Raw genomic sequence first — 7,310 nt, forward strand, 5'->3', positions numbered from 1 at the left:
TCCCTTGTCTGCAGCTGGAATCTCTGAGTATATCTCCCAGGCCTGTATATCTGTGTCCTCCTCTGAAATATCACAGACCCTGAGATCTTGGAGACCACCATAAGTTGTATCTACTGGTCCTGACTAATCATTCAATCATATCTTTTGCAGAGGAAGGGAAGGAGGAAGGAAGGGAGGGAGAGAGGGAACGAAGGAAGGAAGGAAGGGTGAGAAACTCCCTCTCCTATCCTTCCATCTGAAACCCTTCTAGAGCTTTATGCCACTTTTTATTATCCATCCTTTTAGCCTTGTGGCTACTCAAGGCAGCGAGCACTGATGCAGAGACTCCGAGAGTTCTAGTCTAATGCCCCTCTTCTCAGGTGAGGAAACACTTTACAGAGCAGCACCCTGGCCACCCACGGTCACCATCAACACGTCCCACCTCTGGACCCCACTACTCTTTCCACCTCACCCTTCTAACTCGCATTTTCCCCAAGTTCTCCACCCTCACTTGGTTTAATCAATCCAAACCCAGAAGAAGAAGTGCCGAAATTGCTAGACTGTACTTGTAACTAGTGCCAAGAGGCACTCGAAGAGGCTTCTCTGGCCTGACGAGTTCTGAAACAAGACAGTCGTCCCAGGGCCCAGCTGAAAAGGGCCCCCTAAGCAGCAACCGGGGCAGATTTACAAAGCTTCCCACCCGCATGCAGGCCTCGCAGGAAGTAGGAAACCTGGGCTGATCTACTTTGAAAGTCCCATAGCAGGCACACTGGGCGATTTTTATCAGGAATCTGAATCAGCAGGCTGTCGGGAGACACACATCAAGTGGAATTAATGTGCCCTGTCACTCTGATTGCTCAGAGATCAGGGACACCCAGGGTCCTGGGGGAAAGAAGCATCGTTTCCCAGGCTGCTCCTCTGGTTTGGAGGCCGTGTTATCGATTCCTGTAAAAAAGGCGACTCTGCAGTCCAGAGGAACGACAACCGGGCTGCAGAGGGGCCACGTTGCCACCTTCCTTTCTGCCGCCTTCGCATTAAGCACGGTGAGGCGCTTTTCCCCAGGGCCTGGCGGGAGAGGAAGGAAGGGAGAAGCTCTGACAACGAAGTGAGGATGAAAAACTCAGAGCTGAGCCACTCAGCATGGCAGAGAGGTACTAAAAAGAACCAATCGACAGCAAAGCCTCCTCTCAGCTTGCAAAGCGTCCCCACGCCGATGAAGCTCTGGATGGGGGGCGGGGGAGCTGAATCCTGGCTCCCTGATTTCCAGCTCTGCGAATATGCTCATGTCACCATGATTCCTGTTGCAGGCCCAGCCCCGTGTTTTGGGGGGTTTCACATCTACACTGCTGGGCTGCAAGGCGGGCCACTCTGTGAGTGTGACCTCCCTGGCCCCCCAAACACTCCCCAGACACAGACAGAGCCCATTAACCCCCTGCCAGTGATGGGAAGACAAGGGGCTGGAGAGACCGCTGAGCTTCCGGGCCTTCTTGGCTTTTTCCAGCCACTCCGCTCCCCAACCCCCTCGGGTCACAGCCACAGGCAGCTGTTCCCGCCACCAAACGGGAGCTCGAGCTGAACAACGCTCAGCTTCTCTCTGCACGGGACCCTGGATGCACAGGGAAAGGGCATCCCGACTCACGACCACTGCATACTGACAGCGGGCCTGCGACGTGCTCAGCGCTTTCTGTCTCACGACTCGTTCCACCCCACGACGACCTATGGGGTAGGAGATAGCTCTCTCGTGAGCAAAAGCGGCTCACCAAGTTTAAATAACGCGCTCTCAGTCAAATGCAAAAAACTCTAATGTCTTTTCCATTGAGGCACACAGGATATTAGTAAGAAAGAAGGGCATGGCCCTCCAGGATGACTGAAAAAATTCTTTTAATTAAAAAAAGGAAAATAAGCATTGCTGAGGGTGTGCAGAAATTCAAACCATCGTGTATCACCAACGATGCAGCCACTGTGGGAATCAGTTTGGCAGTTCCCCAAACCCCAAAAAGTTAAGCATAGAGTTATCATATGACCCAGCAATTCCACTCCTGGGTACACACTCGAGAGAAGTAAAAACCTATGGTGACACAAATGCTCATAGCGTTCTCATGCGCAACAACCAAGGGGGAGATGGCCCACACGTGCAGTCGCCCGCTGATGGGCAGGTAACACAGCGCGATGCCGCCCTGACACGCGCTCCACGTGTGAACCGTGAAGACACTGTGCTAAGTGCAGGAAGCCAGACCCAAAGGGCCACATATTGGGCTAATATTTCCATTTTATGAACAAGAAAGCTGAGGCCTGACAGTGAAGTCATGTGCCTAAGGGTTCGAGACCAGGCTCAAACGGAACCTGGAAACCTTCTGATGCCAACTCTCGTGGCTGCCTTTTCCTTTTCTCTGCTTGCAGATCTCAGGTCCTGAGAGTAGAGTAGAACACACCCCTCCGCTCATGGCACACTTCGGCCAAGAGTCATTGCGAGGCATTTCTTTTGTGCTGTTATTTTTGTTTCCCCTTCATCCGTCACCTGACCACCATTTCCCTCTTCTTAGTTTCCTGATAGCACCCGTTCTAACGTGATGGACGTGAGTTCTTGGATGAAAAGGCATCCATGGTAGAGCGTGCTGACCGTTGTGTGTGCCTTTTTACTTTGCATTAATAAGTGTGTGTTATAGAGCTCACGCTTAACTCAGCCCACTGTTTTTAAGACCCATCCATTGCTTGATGTGCCGTATTCAAACGTGCACACGCCACACGCGACGTGTCCACCCAGCAGCGATGCCCATGCTGCGTCCAGCTGCCACCTCCCACACGTCATCCTCACACGTCTCCAGACACACCTGTGCAAGGCTGTTCTGAGGCCAGTCCGGAGAGTGGGACCACAGGGTCACAGGGTGTGTGCTTAAACAAACTGCTGCTCAAGCGGCCTGCACCAGTGCTCACTTCCACCAATTAAGCAAGAGGGGTCCTGTTTCCCCCACATCCTCACAAACCCTAAATATTATCCAGTTTTAAAGTTTTGCTAATATGATAGGCATGCAAAGCAACATCTCATTTTTTTTAAAAAAGTGGCATTTCTTTAATTAATTAGGCAGTATATTTCTCTGAACACTTACTAGTCATTAACCTGTTGTATCCTTTCCACTTCTTTCTCCTGCCTTCTTAACTTTATATGAATCAATTCCCTCCATGATTTTGGATGTTGAAAATAGCATCCCTGTGTCTGGCAGTGGTCTGTTAACTAGTTCATGTTAACTAGTCTTTCACTGAACAGAAACTCTCCATTTGGAAGTTATGCTTCCCCTTAGCCAAGCCTGCGTGTGACTCATCCGGTAACGGAAGCAATAAAGGTACAGGGTCAGTTGCGATGGGTTTGCCTCTTTGGGTTTTGAGAATAAAGTGTGATATTTGCTAAATGTTGACGCATTGGCTCTGTTTAGGCCCTTCAGTTGACTTCAGCAAGTCAATGTCAACATCCGGTTTGCCTTTATAGTTCTGCAAAGCCTCTCAGTAGGGAACTGGGGCATGCAAGGCCAGTGGGGACAAACAGCATCTGACAGTCTTTTCAAAACTATCTTTGGAAAAGTTTTTAAGTGCTTCTTCCAATCTCTCCCATTGATATCATCTGGGGAAAATACACCATGGTGGCTCGACAGGGAGGTGCCCCAGAATGTGCAGGTGGGTGTATCTGCAGGTCTGCTCTGTTTGGGTGCGTGGGCAAAGGAGAACCCCAAAACACCACGCTAGAGGTTCACGTTCAAGTCCTGGCTGACACTTGCTCACTGTTTGTCCTTGAGAAGGCCATCTCCAAGCTTCAGTTTTCACATCTGTAAAATGGTAATCCAGTGCAGATTGCCCTGGAAGAACATTAGACCCAAGAAAGAAATACTTGTTGCATCTGAATGTCACTTCATCCATTTAAAGGAAAAATAATTCTCCACTTCATGTAGTGTCGTAAGTGGGTCGGAACCCTTCCCTAAGCTGCATTCACCTGGAAAGACAGGAGGAAAGCCAGCTGACACTGAGGCAAGAGGCAAGGGAGCACACAAGGCAGCTTGTCTTCCTCCCTCTTCCCTCAGTAACGAGGCGGCAAATACTTTCCTCCTGACCCTGAAGAGGGGAGAGCCTGAGGATCAAACCTGGTTGATGCAGCAACCCCTACTGCATCACTGTTGACCCAGAACTGGGAGCAACAGCCCGGAATCAAAGCCACCGCTCTCCACCTAGATTTCAGAGACACCGCACTTCCGCTGGCCATGGACTGCTCCGAGCCCCAACTCACGCTGGCGACTGCGTATGGCATCCCTTGGCGCCCAGCCTGAGCCCCCTTCGCTCGCCTCTTTCCCTAGCGATCACATCCAGGCCAAGGCGTCTTCGCACGTCCTCTAAATGTGCACGTGCAGTGCGCACCACTCTCGCTTCACAGCCCCACCCACAACTGCTTGTTCCACATCGCTCCTGAGCGCCGCACGGCCGCCAGCACTCAGCTCGGCTTCTACTCACCAGCCCTGTGCCGCCTCCTGCATTCTGCGTGTCCGAACCCAGCACTGCTCCCTTGCAGCCGCCCACGCCAGCAGCACGGAGTTATCCTTGATATTTCCCCTCCCCGCCCCCACCACGTTCATTCAGTTGCCTCCTGACTTGTCCGGGACCCACCCATTTCTCATCACACCCCTGCCATGTGGCTAGCCAAAGCCTCCGTCACTTCTTGCCTGGCCAGTCACAACAATGTCCTTACCAGTCTCCGCCTGACAATCCATCTGTCCACTACACTGCAGCTAGAATGAACAACCTGTTCAAAATGTAAACCTTAACATGTCTTTGTCCAGTGGCTTCCCGTCGCCCTTAGAATAAATCCCTGCAGATCCCTTCGTGGCGTGACCCCACCTTCCTCTCCAGCTTCAACACATGCCCTGTGCCCACCCACCATGCCCCTTGCTCTCTGCACCCTGGCAGTGCTGGCTGCTCTCCACGCAGCTCGGGAGAAGACAGTGAGGTGCTCCCCCTGGCTGCAAAACCTTCGCACCCGCAGCTTCTGCAGCCTGAGACACCCTCCTGCATTGCCTCTCCTGGCTGTCTCAACCCACTCATCAGATTCCAGCTTAGGGTCGGGCAGGATGGCTCCCACCTGTAATCCCAGCACTTTGGGAGGCTGAGGCAGGAGGATCGCTTGAGGCCAGTAGTTCAAGATTCCAGCTTGGCTGCCCCTGCCCCTGGAGAGATGCCTTTCTGCTCCCAGACAAGGTTAGGCACACCTGTTATGTGCTCCATCCTATTCTCCTACTGGTCACACAATGGCCTTATACTAACAGTATTTGTTTCCCATCAATCTTTCCCATCAAACTGCAAGTTCTGAAAAGTAAGGACTCCACATCCACCTTGGTCATCACTGTATCCTCAGTGGTGGCACCAAAAAAGCTCTCAGTGAAGATTTGTTGGATGAGTGAAAAAGGGGAGGTAGTACACGAGTAGACTAGAAGGAAAAGTAACAGCATCTGAGGCACGATGTCTTGCTCAGTCTTGTCTTCACCTAGGACATCCAATTATTTCAATAACAACCAGACAGAGTAGGTCCATCTTGTCTTTGTATAATAAAGTCAGGCGTTACCCCTTAGCTTACAACCTTCCAGCAGTTTCCTGACTTACTCAAATTAAAAGCAAAGTGCTTGAAATGACCTATAGATCCAACTTAGCTGGGCCTTCTCCTATTAGACTGGCCTCTTTGCTGTTGTTGGAACAAGCTAGGCTCGCATCCACCTCAGGCCCTTTGCACCTGCTGTTCCCTCTGTCTGGACTGCATGCCCTCCAGGTGACTGCATGGCCCACTGCCTCAACATTGCTAGTCTTCATCTGAATATCACCATCTCAGTGCTGCTTTTTCTAGCTTCTCTATTTAAAATTAGAATTCCCTGGTATTCCTTTTTGTCCTTCTCTGCCTTATTGTTCACTGTCTAAAATTCTACGTATGTTACTTATTTACTGTTAATTGTCTGCCTCCTCCCACAAGACCATAAGCTCCCTGAGGGTGAGACTTTTTGCCTGTATTGTTCTCTGCAGTTTTCCCAACATTCAGAATGGCCACGGCGTAAGTGAATATTGCTGGAATGAATGAATGAATGTCTTCTCGTGTTCACATCTGACCACTGTATGTCGCGTTTGATTGTGTTTTTCCCTAGTCCCAGAGCCTCCTGTCCATCCTTTCTATGAGTCTCTTTAGAATATTCCACCATATGCCATGTCTGCAGCAGATCACACAGTGATGGGAAGTCGGAGCTGAATATAATCTATCAGTCTTATTTCCCGCCCCCACACCTGCTCTAACTGCTCCTGATTTAGCAAGTGCCGTTATACAGGGAGTCTAATTATAGGGGAGTGTAACAAAAGCAGTTTCATGTTGAAATAGCAGTCACGTGAGCCCTCCTGAGAGGTATCCAAACATATACGGCAGTCCAGGGATATCACGGGATATGCACCAGACAGTTGGGGTTCAACTGAGGAAGTAATCGCCCCGCACCAGTCTGGAGGAGGCCATGGAGAATGTCTCCCTAAAACACAGAGATGTTTCCCAGGGACCCACCAGGAAGTGGGTCCTCCTCAGCCATGTATTCATTTATTCATTCTGTAGCTGTTATAGCTCGTGGTTTAGAAGAGATGGGCTTGTAAACAGACACATTACCCAAAAACATGCAAGGGCTACTGCAGAAATATGTGAGGCAACTCGGTCTGCCTATGTGAGTCAAAAAGGTTCCATCGAGGAAGTGACATGTGAGCAGGGTCTTGAAGGACGAGTAAGAATTGTCCAGGAAAGGAGGGGCACCCTGGGTGCTGTGTGCAACCGCAGGGCCTGGCGCCAAGCAGTGTCCAGGGCCGCAGTGTGCGAAGCTGAGTGTGGCAAGATCTCAGAGCCGCAGCCAAAGATGCCGCAATGGAGAGAGTCGCTGAGGACCGCGGGAAGTTAGGAGTGCGGGGAATAGTACACCGCTTTAGAAATGGAAAAGGAGCCGCTTTAAGGGCGAGATGATGAGTTACACTCTGGATTCTTCCACTTTGGAACAGGGACCTGAGAGGAGAGGTGGATAGAAATGTTCCCTGCCGCCTCCACATCCAGCTCTGGGAATACTGGAGGGACCAGGCTGAGTGGGCAAGAGCGAATAAAAAGGAATCGTAAATGCTTCCAGCCTCCAAATAGCCTTCCTCCTCACGCCCTCAGATTAGATTCATTTGAGTTAACACACGCCTTTTTTAGTTCAAAAGTACCCTCTAGGAACTTTAAGTATAAAAGTCATTCTCATGGAATTGCGATTTAACCAATCAGTCGATCAACCATTCCACAAAGATTG

This window comes from Propithecus coquereli, unplaced genomic scaffold (assembly GCF_000956105.1).
Source record: "Propithecus coquereli isolate 6110/MARCELLA unplaced genomic scaffold, Pcoq_1.0 Scaffold124, whole genome shotgun sequence".
Lineage (NCBI taxonomy): Eukaryota > Metazoa > Chordata > Mammalia > Primates > Indriidae > Propithecus > Propithecus coquereli.